At 43.1% G+C, this 20,273-nt stretch overlaps 1 protein-coding gene across 1 annotated transcript in view; it reads left to right on the forward strand.

Annotated features, from left to right (window-relative positions):
- Positions 1-18,421, forward strand: part of LOC149282357 (ribonucleoside-diphosphate reductase subunit M2) — a 32,273-nt gene extending 13,852 nt beyond the window's left edge. Inside the window, exon 11 of the transcript XR_016277966.1 lies at positions 18,207-18,421. The gene's annotated coding sequence lies outside the window, so the exon portion shown is untranslated. The remainder of the gene's footprint in view (positions 1-18,206) is intronic.
- The last annotated feature ends 1,852 nt before the right edge of the window (positions 18,422-20,273 follow it).

The following is a 20,273-nucleotide window of genomic DNA, read 5'->3' on the forward strand; positions in this document are numbered from 1 at the left end:
CAGGGTTTTCTTGGCAAGATTTGTTTGGAGAAGGTTTTCCTTTGTCTTCCTCTGAGGCTGAGAGAGTGTGACTTGCCCAAGGTCACCCTGCCAGTTTTCCTGGCCAAGTGGGGATTTGAACTCTGGTCCTCACATTTGAACTCTGGTTCTCATTCTCAATGGCTCTCAGTGATTGAACATACTCAGAATTGAGCCAGAATTCAGGCATATGTGAAGACAATACAAGATCTCAACCAACATTTATGCTTAGCTCACAATTAACTTTGAATAATCCACAGTTTCAAGACATGTACAGTACAGATGCATCACATCTATGTAGATACATTTTAAAAACCAGCAAATATTAATGCACAGTAAGTGTTACCCATGCTGCTCCATATAAATTTTGGTATAAATGATAACCCTTAATGACCCCTAGATGAACTCTAATAGCCTGTCCACCATTGCCAGCAAGGCATGAGGACATGTACATACACCCCTGAGGGGCACCCACATCATCATATCTAGAGAGTCGCATAAGAGGATTATCATATGACCAGGAAGAGCAAATGTTTGCCTTACCTGAGGCTCTTGCCCCCTCCCCAGGTCTGTTGTCCGAGCAGCTTAAGACCACTAAGACAATCAGACAGGGACATCCAGGTGAAAAGCAAGTAATTAAACACCTTTGTTCTCACCATCAAGCACCTTTGCCAGAGGCAAGATTTTGCCTATAAATATCATCAGATTTGCCTGTTCACTGGGCCAGTCTGGATTTCAGGGGGAAGCTCTGTCCCCTTGAATCCTGGCTCCTGGCTCCTGATTCTTGGCCAGTCATTCCATGGCTGAGCCTCATGCCATCCTCATCATATTCCATTTGGATTCCTGGAGGGAGTCTACATTCTGGTACGTATCACCTCAGTGATGCCTACAATCCTATTCCATGCTAACCTATGCTTTTCCTGAGCCTTGTATGTGTGTGTGTATGCTAGTGAATCGTATGTGCTTTCCCCTTATAAATAAATTGGTTATTAATTCTAGAAGTCTGTCTCAGCTCTATTTGTTGGGAGGCCCTGGTCTACTCCGTATACATATCGGGAGACGATCTCGGTGGGCTCTTGTAGCCAGCCCCCCTCTTGCAATATTTGGACTAATAACAACATAATAAAATTCCCCTACGGACCCTTGGCTACAATTTGGTGGAGAAAGCTTGGGCATAGAACTCTCCCCCGAAATCTGGACTTTCCAAACTGATCACTTGGGCTGTCTAGATCTCGGAACGTAGGGAGAACAGGGATCCCAAAAGGAGCCGCTGACAGGAATAAATAGGAAGGTGTGTGAGTGTGTTCTTGTGCGCTTGGCCATAAGGGCAAAAGGGCTATCTTGGGTTGGCTGTTCCCATTTCATTTCTTTGGTTAGGTGTCCTGCTCATTGGCTCTGGTACGCCATCCAGTGGTGGGCCCTAATCACCCTTGGGCGTGTTTGTCGGAGTAGGCTCCCGACGCCCTATTTTTGTTTTCTCTATCCGTGGGTTGGAAAAAGTTACTAGGCATCCTGAAAACTTCCCCACCCCAAAACCTAAGCTTACAGTTAAGAGTTGGTGCAAGGAACCACTGCAGCCAAATCCAGGCATTTGGGCTGCAGTGCAAAAAGGAGTCCCAAGGCAAACCTCCAGGTTGAGGCATCCCTCACATGGAAGAGCCTGTTTTAAAATGGTGAGCCAAGGAACCCTTAAGGTCTTGGCATGTTTGTTTTGAAGCCAGTGGGTCTTAACTCCTAGCTTCCCCCAGGTGTGTACCTCTTAAAGGTCACAGCCCATCCAGCTAAGTGGTTTTAAAACCCAGAGCTTTCTTTTTAGTGTGCCTTTTAAGGGACACCCCATCTGGCTGCATTGGTTTTAACCCCAGCCTGTCACCACTAAAGCTACAGTATTGTGGGTTGGGAACAAACAGATCCCTTTCCATTGTGTTATCCCAAAACAGCCAGAGGAAAAAAAGGTCCCATAAAACATAACCCAAAAAATCACAGTCACAAATCCCCCTTGAACGGGTGAGGTAGGCAAAGGAGGGAGACGTCCTGGTCCGAAAGCCTAAAACCCGGGGTCAAGGGAGGAACAGGCAGCTCCAAGGAGTGCCATTTGTGGGAGCCTCATGGAGGTTCCAGGGAAGGAAAACTCAGGCAGGAGTCTAGCTGGGGGCCAAAGTTTGGGTTGTTAGCCAGGCCACGCCGGAGTGGAGCTACAGCATCCGAACTCCCCAGTGAAAGTGAGGCAGGGCTGAACTGACTTCTGACCGGGTCTAAACGGAGGACTACCCTTAAGTCGCTCGCTGCAGCAGCGTCGGGCCCTTGCGTGAATTGGGCGGCGTCCCTGACCCAGAGTTACATTTAGGAGTTCTGTGGAGTCCTCAGGGAGGATCCCAGGACAGCAGCTCACTGTAGGACAGAGAGTTGCACCAGGTTTAGGTGGGAAAAGAGGCCCCGGTTCCATAACCTCTCCCAGCCTAGGATTCAACATGGACATACCATCCGTAGAATAGCATAGTATAGAAGAAGTACCCCAAAAGTCAGAACCCTAGAGGTTGCCTGACTTTGAACTTCTCCCTTAGCAAAAAGGGGAGGAAAATAGCAAGACGCCCCTTAAGGGTCTTGCAGTTTTGAGCAAGTGGTTTTAACCCAAGCTCTGCAGTGGAGAAACCTCTTAAGGTCCCCACCAATTTGGGCTAAAATTGGGTCAAAACCCTTAGCCCACCACACAGAGGAGATTTTGCAATTTTGCAACAGCCAGTTCCCAGCTCATTGTCCTCCCACCGGAGGTCAAGACACAGAGATATCCCAAGGACCCCACCACTAAAATGAAGAAGAAAATTAGAGAATTGATAACCCAAGTCAACCTCCTCAGAGAGGAAAATTCCACTCTGGCAGCTAGGATCCAGAAATTGGAAATAGCCTCTAAGCAAGAACCATCCCTTTTCCCCATCACAGAAGCTTGTGTGATGGCAGAATTGTTGGGCCCCCTGAATCAAGAGACCAGCCTCACATGGATGCTTCGGGCAGCAAACAGCCTCCCATCTGCCACAGGCTTCCATTTAACACAGCTAGCCAGATTATGCATGTCTCCTGCACACAGAGATATGCTAGAAGCAGCAGTAATGTTTAGGGACCTTTTGTCCAGAGATATGTACTCTTGGATGGGAGCAATCGTGATGCTATTGTGGCCAAGAGAAGGTGTCAGGTATCTGTACCATAGTCTAAAGCAAAAAACAAATGAGGATCCAGAGGCATACATTGCCAAAAAGATTTTGCTGGCAAAGGTAGCTCTTTCCTCCGAGGAGATGGAGACAGAGTTTGTCAGTGATTTACTTGAGGGATTCCATCCCAAGAGCAAAGCAGTTTTGGACGTTCTAACCGAAGGGCAATCTGGAGGACTGAATGCCCTTCACCCAAAGTTGGGGTTGCTTTTCCTAATATTCCGTGTGAAAGTAGCAAAAAGGCAAGAGAAGGCCCTAGCTCAAAAGAGAGAGAACAAAAAGAAAAGTAGGGTGAATGCCCCAAGAGAATGCTTTTCAGGTCCACCTAGAAACCCCACTCAGCCTGCTCCCACTCCCCAAAGGGAGATGGCAACATCAGATGGTGCAAATCTTCCCAGCGTACAGCCCCCAGAAACCCCCCAAAGACCCCATTCCCCTCATTCCCAAGAGACAGACACCAGCAGTTGTCCTGCAAACCTCTGGCAGACAACCCCTCATTGCCCACATAAAAAGGACAATGTCCCTCTTCCTTCTAGAAACACTTCTGCTGCAGTTCGGACTACAGTCCACAAGCAAAAAGATCACAGCCAGGCCCCACATGGGCACCCAGGGGCCAGAAGAGTCAAAACCCCAGAAAGTAGGACATGGACTCCCTCCCAAAATCCCAAGACTTGGAAACCTTTCCAGACAGGCATGCCAGGGAAAGGGAACCCTAGAGGTCATCCATCTCATCCCCGTGGTTCAAGTTGGAATGGCACTGGGAGATGTATTCCCCCAAAGAGACACAAGCCCAGCTCCTTGGAAGAAACAGCAGGAATGGGTGACACTGTTTCAGCCCAGTTCCCTGACCGAGAGGTGAGCCACACTGTCTCAGCCTCAGTTCCCCCATCCCCCACCACATGGCAAGGAAGAAAGGCCCCAGAAAATGGCTTTCGAAAGGGAATCTTAGAGACTGCCCTTTGAGAAGCATAGCACTCTGCAGGCACTCCAGGCATGCGCAGAGAACTTTCGTCAATGTTGAGATTTTAGATAAACAGGCAGTTTTCTTCTCCTCTTCTATAGTTTGCCTAATGCCACAGCCTCATGGAAAATTTGGCTGCTAGGAGCCAAGAAAACCGAATCATGGGCAAAGGAAGTTGCAAAGCCCATCATCCTGGTTAGCTTAGAACTCAGATTCAGTTAATGGCAAATTGCCTTTGTTTCCTCTTTTGTGACTTATACCACTCTGGTGAGAGTGGAGGGTTTGTCAACAAGGGAAAGGTGGTTTATCTGTGTAAAATTTGCAACACCATTTTTGCGAAGGCTTGGGGGGAAAAGACTACCCTCCCCCTCTTTTCCTGCTTCATAAATTAGAGAAATGCCTCATTGTTTTCTGTTTGCTGACACTCTGCACATGCTCAGATGCAATGCAGAACAGAAAAGCTCAGAGCTGCAGACTCAGGTTGTTTGCAGCACCCCCTGTTCCATAGAACTAGTTTGGATTTTGAAATCCATTGCAAATATGGTTTCAAGCCCATTCCCCCCTTGTGTTTGTTCTTTATAGGTCTCTTTTTGAGCTTTTGGCATAGTTTGGTTTAGCTAGGATTGTCATTCTGTGTGTTTTAAGGTTGTGAGATATTCTTGTTGTGTTGGTGTTCTGATTCTACTTTTGGCAAGAACACACAATCTGTCTTTTCTTTAGTGTAGGTTTATGCTGTTAGGATTTTGTCTTTTGGATATTGCTGTGTCTATGTTATTGTGCCCCTCCAGTTCTTAGGAACACATGGTTTGGACCCAGAGTGTGTCTCTGCTGCCATGTGCTCGGGGCTGCATAGGTTTTAAGCTGTAGTTTCCTGTTTCAGTTTTTTGCTCTCTTTACATGCTCAGAGGCCTCCTGCCGCCCAACACCCCCATCTTCTCTTTTGTTATTCTTGCATTGCTCAAGAGATCTACTCCTTTGTCTTGTCTTCAGTAAGTTTTTGTAGACCTTCTGCTCAGCCAAAAGTTTTTCTTTTGCTCGTGTAAGCCCGATGTGGTCATCTTCCATGAGTCTTGTCCTACATCCTCCTTCCCGAGAGTAGGACTCAACAGAGTTACACTGTCTCAGCCCAAAACCAAAGTTTTGGTCTTTTCCTCAGGTGTTTTTAGCTGATTTTGTGTGCCTTTCTTCAGCTCCCCCTCTTCTAGTGAGTACAACATGCTCTTAGACTGTAATTTGGATGTTACTTGGTTAGACCATAGATCTCTTCTGTAATTATGGAGAATGTAAAGGGACAAGACTTTCCAGTTTTTTTCTCTTGACCCAAATTTGGGCTACTTTTGTTGTTTTGGTTGTGATAAGAAAACATAGCATCTTGTGAAATAAATCTGGTACTTAGGTATTTGAAAAACTAGACTTTCCATAGTCAGGCTGCTCGATCAGGAAAAGGGAGCCCCATTTGTCTCCCTTGCCTTAATTTGCATATATTTGGCTGGCACAGCAGGGTCAAACATTGTAAAGTTGTTCTGGTTTGTTTGTTTGTTTGTTTGTTTGTTTGCTTGTTTGCTTGACTGCCTGGGATTCAGGAGTTTGAAGGCAACTTCCTCTTGGTCTATTCTAAATGTCTTTGTTTTTCTGTTAAGTAGTTATAAAGAGCCTCAGGTCAGCATAGTCTATCTGGGAAAAATATCTTAACTGCTGACTCTCAACCAAGGTATCTCCATACATTGATTGGTATTTGTGTTTGTTTAAAGGTTTGAGATTTGGGAGTGTGAAGGAACTCCCTCCACTCTGTCTATTTTCAGAGCCTTGGAATTCATAGATGAGCCTCACTGGCAGAGCAGTCTACCTTTTTTGTCCTCCACAATTTATGTAGGACCGCACATCCACTGTTTAATTGGAAGTGTGTTCCAACCAGTTGGTCTCACAAGCGCCCCCTGTCAGTCACAAGTTGTTGCTCTCCTGCTTTTCTCCTTCCATGCTCAGAGACTATGCACTCTAAGCATGCTCAGGAATCCTCTTCTTTTCTCCTAAGAATTGGGAAGGATAGATTTCCTCATAGTTACTTTGTTCTTTGCTGTGAGTGTTGCCAATGATGCCACACAGCACCTCCTAAGGTTTTACTTTGCTCTCTGCACATGATCAGAGACTAGGATCATGCTTCAAATTTACCCAGTTTTGTTCTGCCTATGCTCAGAGAACTGAGTGATTTCTTCTACAAGGCAGTGGCTTATTTTTATGTTTTCATTTTGTTTTGCGACTTTGAGACTAAGTGAAAGTCACACTCTCTCAGCCCAAAATTAGCTGTGCCTTCTCATTTTTGTTATTGTTTTGTTTTATTTTTGCTGTCAGCCCCACACGTTCCAATGCAATACCTTTGTTTTGGATTCCACCCAGTTTTGGCTAGCAGAGTTTTGGTCTTTGGATTGGTCTTTTAAGGCTGCTTCTCATACAGTGTTTGGTTAACAGCAGGCCTAGTGGTCAAATCGCCTGGCTGTGTGACTTTGTTTTCGTTTTGAGTTATTTTCCAGTCACATTACTTCCCAATGTTAATTGCTGTTGTTGTTTTTGCTTTTCTTTTGCCTTTTCATTTTTGCTGGTCAGCAAGCCCAATGGTTAGAATTTTTGCCAAAGCTAAAACTTCCTCCACGACTGCTCCAGTTTATTTTCATTTTTTTTTTAGGAATGTTTCTAAAATGCACCCATGGCTGGACTACTCTGTTCGAATGGTGCAAGTACACCCAGGCACTGGGATCCAAAAATGAATAATTTGGCTATTTTGGAGGTGGTTTTGCTAAAAGTTGAACTAAATTTACACATCTTCACAGCAGCCTTGGTTAAGCCAGGACCTGGAAACTGACCACAACCAAACAATGCAGTGCCCTCAGTGCATTGCCTTACAAACCCCTTGGTTTTCTGTTATTAATGTTGTGCGTTTCTATACTCTGCATGTGTATGCCAGTCCTATCCCTGGCCTCTATGTACTATCTGTCTGCCTATTTAAGTGCCGGACAGTGGCCTCACTGAACTTCTCTGCCACTGCTTTAAATGTTGACCTCTTCCGCATCCTTTACCTATCAGGATTGGCTCCAGCGGGGAGCCAGGGAAAAATTCCTATCTTTTTCAGTAATTCCCATGGCACATAGACATAATTTGGAGGTCCTATCCTTTCCTTACAAAACTCCTATAGCAAAGCCAGCCTGGTCTCTGCGGGAGACCAGGGGGGGGAGAGAAGAGACTGTCCTCTTCATCCTCCAAGGCAAGTAAAAACCATATCTCTTTTCCACTTCTATTTTAAAGCTGACCTGCTCTGTCGGGAGCAAGGGGGGGGAGTCTGTCTTCCTTCACCCCCACTGCATGTAAAATTCTATCCTGTCCTTGCTCTGTTCTCCTATATCCTCATGGGGAAGGTAAGCCCCAATATTCTTCCCAAAAGCCATGCCAGACCCCACAGATGTCATCCCATCGATGCCATGATACAGGACTCTCCAAGCTGTTTTCCAGCCTTCCTGATGTCCCCCGCTCCAGGGTTGAGACTCTTTTGCCTGCATCCTTCCTGTGATGTCCTCCATCCCCTGCTGCCATGGACATCCTCCAAAGGATCATTCAAGACACAACCGGTGTCCTCGCACCTCTGCTCCTGTTCCAGATGGTCCTCCATGGCCCTACCTACATTCAGATGCCTTTCTTATTGCTGTCTGTCCAGATGACAAGCTCCACAGACCTATCGCTGTTAGCTTTCATCACTGTTTTCCAAAAGCTCATTGCCTGCATTCAAGTGTTCCACATGTGGAACTACTCGCCACTGGACTTAAACTGCCATCTCATGGACATTAGCCCACTTCACTATGACAAATGCCCGCATACAAGAACTATGGCTCATCCTCTCGCCAGATGGACATTGGCTGCAAAGAAACTGTTTACAAGACAGCTATACCTTATGCCCGCATTCTCATATCCATACTGAGCCATCTGGCTCCCGCTGGACAAAACCTAACATGGACTCTGTCTTCCCATATACAAACCACCAACTGTTTGGACTCATGTCACATTCATTTGCTCTTTTCAGTCATTAGACTCATTTCTATTGGTTGTTGCTTTTTCATACTGCATATTGACTGCTCATTGCTTTTCTCTTGGCCTATTGAAGGCTTTTTCTGTTGCTTATGTTTCATGTGCCCCTTTTTCACCCCCACTTTTGACTTTGTATAATCTTTGGTATGTATGGTGTATGATTGGGTTCCAGACAATCAAAGGCTTCCCATGTGCATCACCAGTGTGATACTTCCCTTAATAGGATGCCCTCTCCAATATTCTCACACCAAAATTTCTATGGCAAAGATTAATTCGGAAAATACTCATCCCCACCCACCTGTGAGTCCTCGTAATTTCCGAGGGGGGGGAATGTTACCCATGCTGCTCCATATAAATTTTGGTATAAATGATAACCCTTAATGACCCCTAGATGAACTCTAATAGCCTGTCCACCATTGCCAGCAAGGCATGAGGACATGTACATACACCCCTGAGGGGCACCCACATCATCATATCTAGAGAGTCGCATAAGAGGATTATCATATGACCAGGAAGAGCAAATGTTTGCCTTACCTGAGGCTCTTGCCCCCTCCCCAGGTCTGTTGTCCGAGCAGCTTAAGACCACTAAGACAATCAGACAGGGACATCCAGGTGAAAAGCAAGTAATTAAACACCTTTGTTCTCACCATCAAGCACCTTTGCCAGAGGCAAGATTTTGCCTATAAATATCATCAGATTTGCCTGTTCACTGGGCCAGTCTGGATTTCAGGGGGAAGCTCTGTCCCCTTGAATCCTGGCTCCTGGCTCCTGATTCTTGGCCAGTCATTCCATGGCTGAGCCTCATGCCATCCTCATCATATTCCATTTGGATTCCTGGAGGGAGTCTACATTCTGGTACGTATCACCTCAGTGATGCCTACAATCCTATTCCATGCTAACCTATGCTTTTCCTGAGCCTTGTATGTGTGTGTGTATGCTAGTGAATCGTATGTGCTTTCCCCTTATAAATAAATTGGTTATTAATTCTAGAAGTCTGTCTCAGCTCTATTTGTTGGGAGGCCCTGGTCTACTCCGTATACATATCGGGAGACGATCTCGGTGGGCTCTTGTAGCCAGCCCCCCTCTTGCAATATTTGGACTAATAACAACATAATAAAATTCCCCTACGGACCCTTGGCTACAGTAAGATTTAATCTTGCATGGGAGAGAATGATCGAATCAAAACCATAATTCGTTAACCTTTTCTCTCTGTATTCATACTCAAGGCTAACCAAAATGCAAAGCTCTGCACTCACTTCCCAAAAGCTGTGTGTATGTTTCTTTGAGATCTGTTTCACCGTTCTCTTGAGAGGAATGTTCATTTAAAGTCTAATTTAACATCATTTAGAAATTCAAACTACTTTTGCCTAGACCTTGTCCAAATAGCATCACGGTAGGATAGCTTCAGGGTCTCTTGAAAAATGCATTTGATTATTAATAGAAGGGCAAATGGTGATGTATCACCTTGAATGATCACACTAGCACTTGGCACCAGAGGGCATATAATCCTGGTTCCCTCATAATACTGTATGCTCATTTCTTCAAAGTCGTAATAGACTGAGCTGTTTTGATTTGAAGGAAACAACTCCCACTGCTCTTCTATTTCATGCTCTTTTCTTTTCACAACAAATTCAGAAGCATTTGAAAAATTATACCTTTAAAGGACCATACATTATGCAAATCCAAGATGGGAAAGTCTCAGTTCACTTCAGTGTTAGGATTTTTCTTGATGCAGATATTAGCTTCTGAAATTCTAGAACAGATATGCAGGAAACATCACCAGCAATGCAAAATAAAGAAAGACAACTAATCCCTGCTCCTTTCCTGCGAGTATTAAATTTCTTTTTTAAAGAGCTGTGGATAATTTTGTACTATCTGTAATGACCTTGCCAACCCGCTGGTCTGCTATTTGGACCAGTAGTGGCCTAAAGCAACTGAGAGTGCTTTAACATATGACCAGAGCTGAATGTCAGTTTCCAGAATCCTCAGACAACATGGCCAGTGGCCAGGCTGGCTAGGGGTTTCTGGGGGTTGTAATTCATTCTGCATAGGAAAAACTATCTTGCTTCCTTGAATCCTGTTTTTGGAAGAAAGGTGGGATATAAATTCAACCAACCAATGAATATCTAGGAGGTCTTTCATAGTGGACTTTCCCCACAAATCCTAGAGCCTTGGCATCCACTGGGATTTGCTTCCAGGACACCTGTGGATACCAAAATCCATGGATACTCAAGTCCCATTGATTAAATAAATCTGTAACCTCTGCAGACTCACTGGCTTGTTCTTTTTTGCTTCCCAAAAGAGAGGGTGAACTGTCTTTCATGCAAGACTTCAGTTGCAGCAATATCAACCTTTACAGAAGTTGGCCTTGTAGAGCTTAATATAAACCCAATATTTTTCAAAACTAGAAATGGATGTTGGGCCACATTCAGTTATGGGGGGGGGGGATTCCATGGGGCCTCTGGAGGACCTCCCCAAGCTCTCTGCAGTTGCTTACTTGGATCTAGCTCACGACTGTTGAATGATAGGGGGTCTGGGTGTTTCAGGCATAAATGCATTCCCAGCCCTATGTGCAGATACTGGGGAGTAAACCTAAGATCTCTTGTATGCAAAGGTATGTGATCTACCACTGAGCTATGGCTCAGCTGAATTAACACTGGCTTTGGAAGCACACATGGGAAAAGGTGAACCCCTTCTAGCTCAGATTGAGAGGGATGATGGTGGTTCAGCCATTCCGTTGGAGATCCACTGTGAAGGGCTTGTCTTTGTTACACAGTCACCTTCACAGGTGGTGTGGCCAACAACAAGCAAGCAAACAATCAGAAATACTGAGTTGGTTCCAGACTCAGTTCTATTTAGAGCAGACCCACTGAAATCCTAAGGAATGGAGTGTGACTTTGGCGTAGCTTCTGGACTCTTAGGATGCATGCATCATTTAAACATCAGACCTCAAAGTGACCTGAAGCAGCTTTATTTTGGCCTGTCTGTATGGGCTCTATGTTAGCAGTGATTATCTCCTTTAAATTTAATGTGTTAACTTTGCCTGATTTTAATCCAGAAAAGCTGACAACATAAATAAATGTCTTATTAAGATCCCTTCAAAGTCTGATGCCTCTTGGCATTCCTTTGAGGGGAAACGCCAAAAAGATACTACTACCACCACTTTTCTGTTCAGGTATTCAGAAAAGTCAGAAGCAGCACCACGTCAAAGAGAGTAGAGGGGTTGGTGCTTTATTAAGGGTGATCCCAGGACAGACTAAGCTTTTGCCTTTCACCGCTCTACTCAGAGAAGGGGATGGTTCCTTTTTTTAGAGTCAAAGTATAGTATTTGGCTTGATCCATAGATAAGTTGACCCAGGTTTTTAAGGTCAATTTTTGACTAAAATTTCTGGACTTATACAAGAGTATATACTATAGATTTAATTTTGTCACAACATACTTAGGTCACATTGATTTTAATGGGTCCCCTCTTAGCATGTTTGAATTGAGTCCCACCTTTATATTTTATGCAGTTAAAGTCAAAACAAACTGTCTTTCATAGATTGAAAGACACCAGAGGCTCTCTTTTGTACAACTTTAATATTCTTTACTAAAAAAAAAAGGTGCTCTCTCTATAATTGCTGCCGATAGCAAATATTCCTCACGTTACACAATGGTTAGGGTGAGGTCAAAGTCAAACTCATTAAATTTACATGACATGACAACCTTTGCAAAAGAAAATTAGCACAATTTCCCCAGCAAATGACATTTGAAAAATAACACAGTACATACAGTTTCAAAATGAGCCATTTTTTAAAAACTCATGTCCCATTCAAAGTGTCCCATTAAAACAAGGAGTAGTCATTTATTTTCAAAGCAGTATGCATAGTTCCCTAAAAATCATGTTTTATATAATTATACTTGTTATTTTCCTGAGATAAATTTCATTGAAAGCCTTCTCTTGGTACAGGTGAGACATAATGTACATTGCTCCAATTTATGATGTTTCAAATGGCCAGCAACTATTCATCCTCCCCTACCCACTTTACAAAAGCACAGGGCAAAAAAAGACACAGCACAACACAAAACAGTGTTTCTCCAAAAATAAATAAAGACTTGTCCACAATGTATAGCTGTCCTAGCATGCTTGTGCAGTTGAGTAAGGTGGGAGGATAAGGAATATGAGGTGAGAGAGTGAGGCTTTTTGGAGTTTTATTGTGGAGTTTTAAACAGTAAGAAAAACTGACTGGACTTTTTCTTTTATCTGCCTAGGTTGTGGGATGGGGAGAGAAAGAAAGCAGTTTTGGCACTGCTGAAAGGCACAGGGGTTTCCTTTGGCTGCATATAAGAGGGAACATGAGTGGGGAGAAAGAAACTCAAATCTTGCTCTTGTTTGGAGAAATGAGTTCCCTTTGGCTACTTAGAAGGGGGCTGTGTAGGGGAGGAAGAAACTGGAATCTTGCCATCTTGGAGGAATGGGTTTCTTTTGCTTACTTAGGAGATGAGTACATGAGAGGGTTAAAGAAATAGGAATGGACAGGTTGCATTCCTGTAACTTTGGTTCTTCAAGTGGCCTTTTGAGAAACCACAAAAATGAGTTATTTGTGCCTGCGCAGCGCACCATTCGGAAACCTGTAGAGCTGTTGTGTAAGCCTTTTTGGCTGTAACCTCACCTGCATCAATAGTAACTATCCTTGCACTCAAAATGAATTCACAAGTGACCACTTGAAGAACTACAGTTACAGGTATGCAGCCTGTCCTTCTTCCTCATGGTCTTTGTGATTCATACAAATGGGAAACTAGCAGGTTATTGACCCAGGAGGAGGGAGTGTCATGCCACAGACATCAGAGGACTCCTTTATAGACTCTTTCTTTTAAACAGGAAAACAGTACTACTCCGCGAAAGGAGGCATCAGTGCTGGATTGGGTGTCCAACGTGTAATATGAAATAAATATGACAAATTGACCATACAGCTGCCTTACAGAGGGTATACCATCCAGGAAAGCAGAGGAAGTGGCCATAGTCCTGGTAAAGTGTGCTTACATACAGGCTGGATGTTTCTTCTCAGCTAGTTTGTAGGCCAGGTGGATAGTTAAAATCATCTTTCATTGTTAGGACATGCTTTGAAGATCAAGTCTCTTGCAAGCTCTTGTTTGGCCAATCCCTTGATATATTCTACATTTGGATGGGCAAATCTATGATGCAATAAATTCCAACAGTTTTTGTGATTGCATTGGGCCACACTGTGTGCAAATGAGGAAGGTTAAACAAGATTATCTTTGTCTCACACAAGCTTACAATTAATTCCCTCATTAAATACAGCTTCTTAAAAAACAATACATACAAAAGACCATTAGACTGGCTCCAGATACCTTAATATTTTTGCTGTGTAGGACCAAGAAAACCCATTCAACTAGACCTTTGACTTTGGCCATGATTGTTCCTGCTTTTTGTTCCCTCAAAACAGAAGTCCAAGGAAGGGAGGGCTTAAAGCACAATAACAAATTTGCATAATTATGTCAAAAGCATTTATCTGCAGTGCAGAAATTATATGCCCACCTTATGCTTTTGCCAAAGATGTGTTAAATGGTAGCAACTATTTCCAATGGGAGAAAGCCCTGATTACAGAGTCATTCATGATGACTAATTAACAGGAGGATGTCAATATCTATTACTTCTACAGTTCTCCATGCCAGACAACAAGAGAAAACTATCCTAGTGGGCATGTTCAAAGCAGGGTTGCTTTCTCTTGTTGTTTTGTTGTTGTGTGCCTTCAAGTCATTTCTAACCTATGACTAACCTAAGGCAAGCCTATCATAGTTTTTTGGGGGACAAAATTTGTTCAGAGGTTTGCCATTGCCTTCCTCTGAGGCTGAGAGAGTGTAACTTGCCCAAGGTCACCCAGTGGGTTTCATGGCTGAGCAGGGAATCGAACCCTGGTCTCCAGTTGTAGTCCAACAAGACTGAGAACTTCTCTAAATCTTTTAAGTTCTCATCCAAGAAAAAGAGGGCTCTTAGAGGGGGTTGAGGTTTCAGATTAATTTGGTTCCTGTTTGCTTTTGCACTTCTGCCATGTCTTCAACATGGATGACAACTGAGAAAAATGTGTCTGGTTTTAATTTTGGCACCTAGGTGGAACAGATGAGAGGTTTGAAAAACTGTCCCTGGTTCTGAGTTTTTATGCTTAGAGCTGCTAAAGAGTTCTTCCTAGTTTAATACGATTTAGAGAACAATGAAAAACTCAAGATGGATTCAGAAATACCTCTCTTCTCCTCTTCCTTCTTCCAGGAGAGAGAACAGACTAGTACGCTCTTTCCCACACAACCCTTACTTCACTAACTCCCTTGGCTTGGCCAGCAACTATTCATCCTCCCCTACCCACTTTACAAAAGCACAGGGCAAAAAAAGACACAGCACTACACAAAACAGTGTTGCACAACACTCATGGATTGCAAGTTCCAGCAGCCCCAGCCATCATAGACAAAGACAAAGCATGCTGGGAGTTGTAGTCCAACAACCTTTTGAAGGTCAATTCTAGTTTGGCACACTTGCATGGGAAAAATACCCATGGTGAGGTTTTGAACCCTGGTCTCCAGAGCTGTACTCCATCCAATCCTAAAAAGTCTACTCAAAAGTATGACAAGGTCCAGAGGCATATTCTGAGTAAACCAACTTGCGGCCAGATATTTGCCTTCCTCTGAGGTTAAGAGAGTTTGACTGGCCCAAGGTCACCTTGGATTCAAACCCCGATCCTCTAGAGTTGGAAAAACAAAATAGGATTTTGAATTAAACCTCCTACAATCTGACTATTAAAAAACAACAGTACTTAAGTCACTAAAAATATAACATCTTCCCCAGTACAGAGATCTCCAAATGTGTTGAACTACAATCCACTTCCTCCTCAGACAGTCAATTCCCCAAAGTTTGCTGGAATAGAAAGAAATTTTCATCTGTACCAAAATGACAGGGAAGAAAGAGTCATCCTAGCTTCAATAGGAAGGGGAAGTTCAAGAATCTGGAGCAGGGGTAGGCAACCTGCGGCCCGCGGGCCGGATGCGGCCCAGCGAGGCCTTGGGACTGGCCCCAGCCCAGTCCTGCCACCGATTGCCGCCGGGGCCTTTGGGGGGCAATTGTCTATAGAAGCCTCAGAAACATGCATTTATCTTAACATTTTTTAAAAAATCAGCAACTTTTTTCACGTGTCCTCCATTTTTTATTTAAAAAGTGCCCTCCATTTGAAAATTTTGTCCTACATTTGTCCCGGTTTATTTATTTATTTAATTTTTTAAAAATTATTTAATTATTTATTTTTGGCTTCGGCCCCCCAGTTGTCTGAGGGACAGCTACCCGGCCCCCGGCTCAAAAGGGTTGCCTACCCCTGATCTGGAGCAACCACCAAGGAGGCCTTTTCCTGTGTTCCCACTGAATCTGGCCATGTCCATACTGATGGGAAAACTGATGGAGCCTATTCATTCAAACAGGATCAGCACCTTGGAGCTCCTTTAGAGGATTTACTATCACATTAACAGGGAAGCTGCTATCCACCTCTGGGTTAGGGATGACCCTACCTCTATGCTGGATATTTTGGATGCACAGGAGATGTGGTTTTTCAAATAAATGCATCCCTTGGAACACACTATCAGTTTTCCTTGCAGCACCAAGCTTGGGAGTCTGTTGATTAACTGCCTTGCTTAATTGAAGAGACCTTGTAGCCCTAAGTGCTACATCATTTCTCCCTCAAACCATCATCTTCTTTCCAGCAGACCATTAAAACAATTAAGCAATGTCTTGCAACAATTAAGCTCTATCAGATTAGCAAGTTATGATAGCTAAAATGGAGAGATTTTGAGATTTAGGCCATCATCTGTCAATATACATCACTACAATTCAGGGAGAAGTCACGACCTCAATTGCACAGACTCTGAAATAATACATGCTGCTAAGGTTTTGCAATCTGCACAAATCAGGCAGTTCAAACTAAGCCAAAACAGCCAAGAAAAAATAATAATCACCAACAAGCGAAACCAGAATTGGATTTGAACTTAGAGGCAATAGCCTGATCTTTATTGATCATCTACTTATCTTTAATACCATGACTTTCGAGGGAGACCTGTGTTCCAAATTTATGAGGTATTTGTAGAATCCTGCTCTGCTATCACCTCCAGACAGTCTCCGTTTATAAAACAAGGCCAGTCCCCTAGTTTTAATTTGTCTGAGATCCTGGTTTATTTGGAAAGCCTCACATGAGCTAAATTATAATAACATATTCCACATGTGAATTTTTACCCCAAGTTGTATGGAGTAAATATCTGCTGTACATGAGAGCATTAATTATGCTCTTCCTCATTACAAGTATCTAAATGTCACACAGTAATGGTGTGTGTGTGTTTAATACAGTTAATCTATCCAAATTTGTTCTCTGGTCAAGAATTCACCGCATAACAAATGTGGGTATACAAAGCTCTGATCTGCACACTGTCTAGAATACTTTAATGGGGGGAAATACTCTATTGTGGACCTTCAGCTGCAAACCTCTCCACAGATTGATTCCTAACTAAAATGGACAACTCACAGGCCCCAGGTGATTCCTACTGTTCTATACTTATCCAAAAATTCCTCAAGGAGGCAACCATATTGACAAGAAAAAAATGTGACAAAAATTACTGAGGAAAAAATCAAACAAAGTAGCTTTCTCAGTCCAGATGGATCTGTTTCTTGAGCCAACAGGGCATTCATTTCCTTATATTCTGGTTAAAATCTTTTGTTGGGTGACTGAATGGTATCTGTCCCCCACATAAGTTGAAAACCATATAGTATGAGGTTTGTCTAGCTGCTTATGTTTCCCTCACAATGCAGGTAGGAATTGCAGTTTTGCTGAGCCTCTTGCCTTTCCTCAGAAAACCACATCCAGGAGAGGTCACTACACTCTTAGGTAGAATGAAATATCTGCTGCATACAATCAATGTCAGGCCCCACACAATGGCATATTCTCCAGCCATCCTGATTTGTCTGAGACAGTCCTGATTCTATTATCCCATTTTTTTCAGGTGCTGCTAAAATGCTCCAGTTTCTCATTCCTTCGTCCAGTTCCACTTTTGTTCTCCACTTACTGTATATACTCATGTATAAGTCCAGAAATGTTAGTCAAAAAATTGACCCAAAAACCCTGGGTCGACTTACCCGTGGATCAATGTAAGTACTGTACTTTAACACTTATTTAAAAAGGAACCATTGAAAAAGGAAAGACAAGAGTGTAATCTGTCCTGGAAGCACTGACCCCCTTCGTTCTATCATCCATCCAACCTTTTGGGTGAGCAAAAATTGCTCTTCCTGCTGGAATTTTATAAGTTCTTTGGCATCGTTTCCCTTTGCTTCATCTTTAGATCCTTTGTTACAAACCCCTAAGTTTTACCCTTGGCTTATCCATGGGTCATATTCAAATCCATAATTTTGCCCGCAAAACCTGCTCTTGACTTATACATTGAGATGGATGGAGGATCCCACAACAGCATGAGGTCGACTTAAGGTTGAGTATATATGGTATTTCATTTCCTACAAACTGAGTTCAAAGTGCAAAGCCAGTTTGTACTCAAGTCAACAGTGGAGAAAGGAGAAGAGGGTTAGGATCATGTCCTTCCCAGTAGACTCAGGCAAAACCAAAATTGCTTCAGCCTTTCCTACTTGTGTGTCCTTCCTCATTAACAACTTTTTCATCTTGACCACACTCTGATGTTGCATGGCTGCATGTGTCCCAGTTTTCATCTGTCAAATGAATGGATAAAGTTGTTCTGTGCCATCTCAGCTACCCAATTGCCCTTCAGGTACAATGGACTTGGAGAAGACTGCTGTCACCAGTGTCCAAATCAGTTTCACTTGCCAGTTGTGAGGCAGTGGGGTGGATGTGGGGAGGTGTGGTTGTCTTGATCTTTGCCTGAGCCAGCAAAATGTATTCTATACCATGTCTTTTCAGGATCATCATAATGTCATCTGGTTTGTGGCTGTTAAACTGCTTTTAGAAGAATTAACGCCTCTCTCAATCGACATTTTGGGCATACCTAGCCCAGAGCACACTCTGTAGGCAGTATGTTTGTCACCAAGGCCCTCACTATGGAAATGGAAGGTCATGTCTCTTCTGCATTTTATGTACACAATTATTGCTGCATTCATAATGGTTTACACCAGATTTGTATAACTGTTTTCAGTGCCAAAACGTTGCTAGTAGGCATATGGGACTGCTTCCTTGATTGTGCAATTTCCAGTCTGGTCGTATAACTGCCAGTTAATGAGATCTCTGTTGACCGATTATTTATTTTATTTTAAAAAATGCTCAGAAGTCTGCCTATTATTACAGAGGAAAAATAGCTTTAGAACATATTGTAGCACACCATGGGGATGCAGGGGATAGCTTGGTTCTGTTGAATTCTGGAACAAACTGAGGCTTTGGCACACACACCCGGCTTGCTTTCTGAGCCCTTTGGACTTTGGGCCATTGATTTTACCCCAGGACTAGTACTGCCTTTGCTTGTTGCAGCACTATTTATTCACCCACACACTGTAGCTTTTTAAACAAATTGATTTTGACTACATAGCCCTCGCTTACTGAGTTATACTTTAGCTGTAATATTTTATTTTTTCTTTCAGGGTCAAAGAATGATAGGTCTTGGTGAACAAAATGATGGAATGGTCAGTCTTCACTTGGGAGGGGTGACACTTAAAAACAGAAAGGTGTCTGCTTTGAGGACTGACATGCTTGTTCAGTGTCCAGACATTGCCTTCTTTGTCTCTCTAAATTTCTGCAATTGGAAAGAATATTAAAGGATAAGGCCAATATTGGCACCTATTTTGTACAGTTAACTTGTCACCAGCCACTGTAGTAAATTAATAATAAACAATAAGCAGAAATTGGACCAGGTGGAAAAGCACCAACCATTTTCATAAGGGCTTTTTTCCCCAATCTGTCTTACTGCACCCCATATATGCTGGTCTATGACCATAATATACGATTGATTAATTGCAGCACCCACAGCTGAAAACTGGAACACATGGCTGAGCAACCTCAAATAGCAGTCCAGATGGTAAATGTTATTAGTGAGGAGGAATACATGAGATAGGCGAGGCTGCAGCAGTTTGCCTTTGCCTGAATCTACAGGAAAGGGTAATAACATTCTGCCCCTCCTCTTCTTATTGGGACCATTGGGGGGAGGATGGCACCCAAGGAAGGACTTTCCTAGGCATCAGGCCTCAGAGTTTTTAAAATCTGTGTAGAGGTGAGCAACAATGTGGATGGTGGACATCAAGTTTTGCCCCCCATACCTCACTCATGGACTGCATCTGTTTATGTGTCCCTGTCTAAGTGCAGTGGAAATGGTATCATCTCACTTGCCTCTAATCCCTATAAACATGGGGGGGGGGGGTAGGATCAGATTTTGTGTTTAAACCATGAATCATCCCAGATCTTGGACATCTCCAGGTCTTAAATAAATACTCAATTAGATCTAATATCGTGATCCCAGTAGGCAAGAAATTTGTGCCCCTGAAGGACCAGTGAAAAGGAGTATCACCTTAAAAAGAAATTCATCCACCAGTAGGTAAGAAAACTAAAAATAAATTTTACCCACCCCATTCTAAAAAGTAATACAAAATACCCCCGAAAAGGAAAAAAAAGTTTTTCAAAATCTAATTAGGTCAGATTTAACCCAGGTAATGGAGCTTAAAGATCACAAGAAATTCTGACATATTGTCATTTTTGGAATGAAACCCAGCAGAATTGATCTGGATCCAACTGTACCACAACATATGTGGTTTAACCATTATTATTATATCTTTAATGATCATAATTCCAACTCCTCCTTGAGTTAATGCACTTGGATCCATGGTCACCAACTTCTGAAGCCAAAATAGCAAACATAGTACAATCCACTCTTGCCATTTGCCATGAAAGGCAAATTTTGCATATGCTGGAATCCCATTTAATGGAATGGCAGCACGCTGCCATTTTGTCCCTCACCTCTCGCCATAGCTGGAACCCACAAACGGC

Source organism: Sceloporus occidentalis, unplaced genomic scaffold (genome assembly GCF_023333645.1).
Source record: "Sceloporus occidentalis isolate IW3139 unplaced genomic scaffold, rSceOcc1.0.p SCAF_118, whole genome shotgun sequence".
NCBI classification, from domain to species: domain Eukaryota; kingdom Metazoa; phylum Chordata; class Lepidosauria; order Squamata; family Phrynosomatidae; genus Sceloporus; species Sceloporus occidentalis.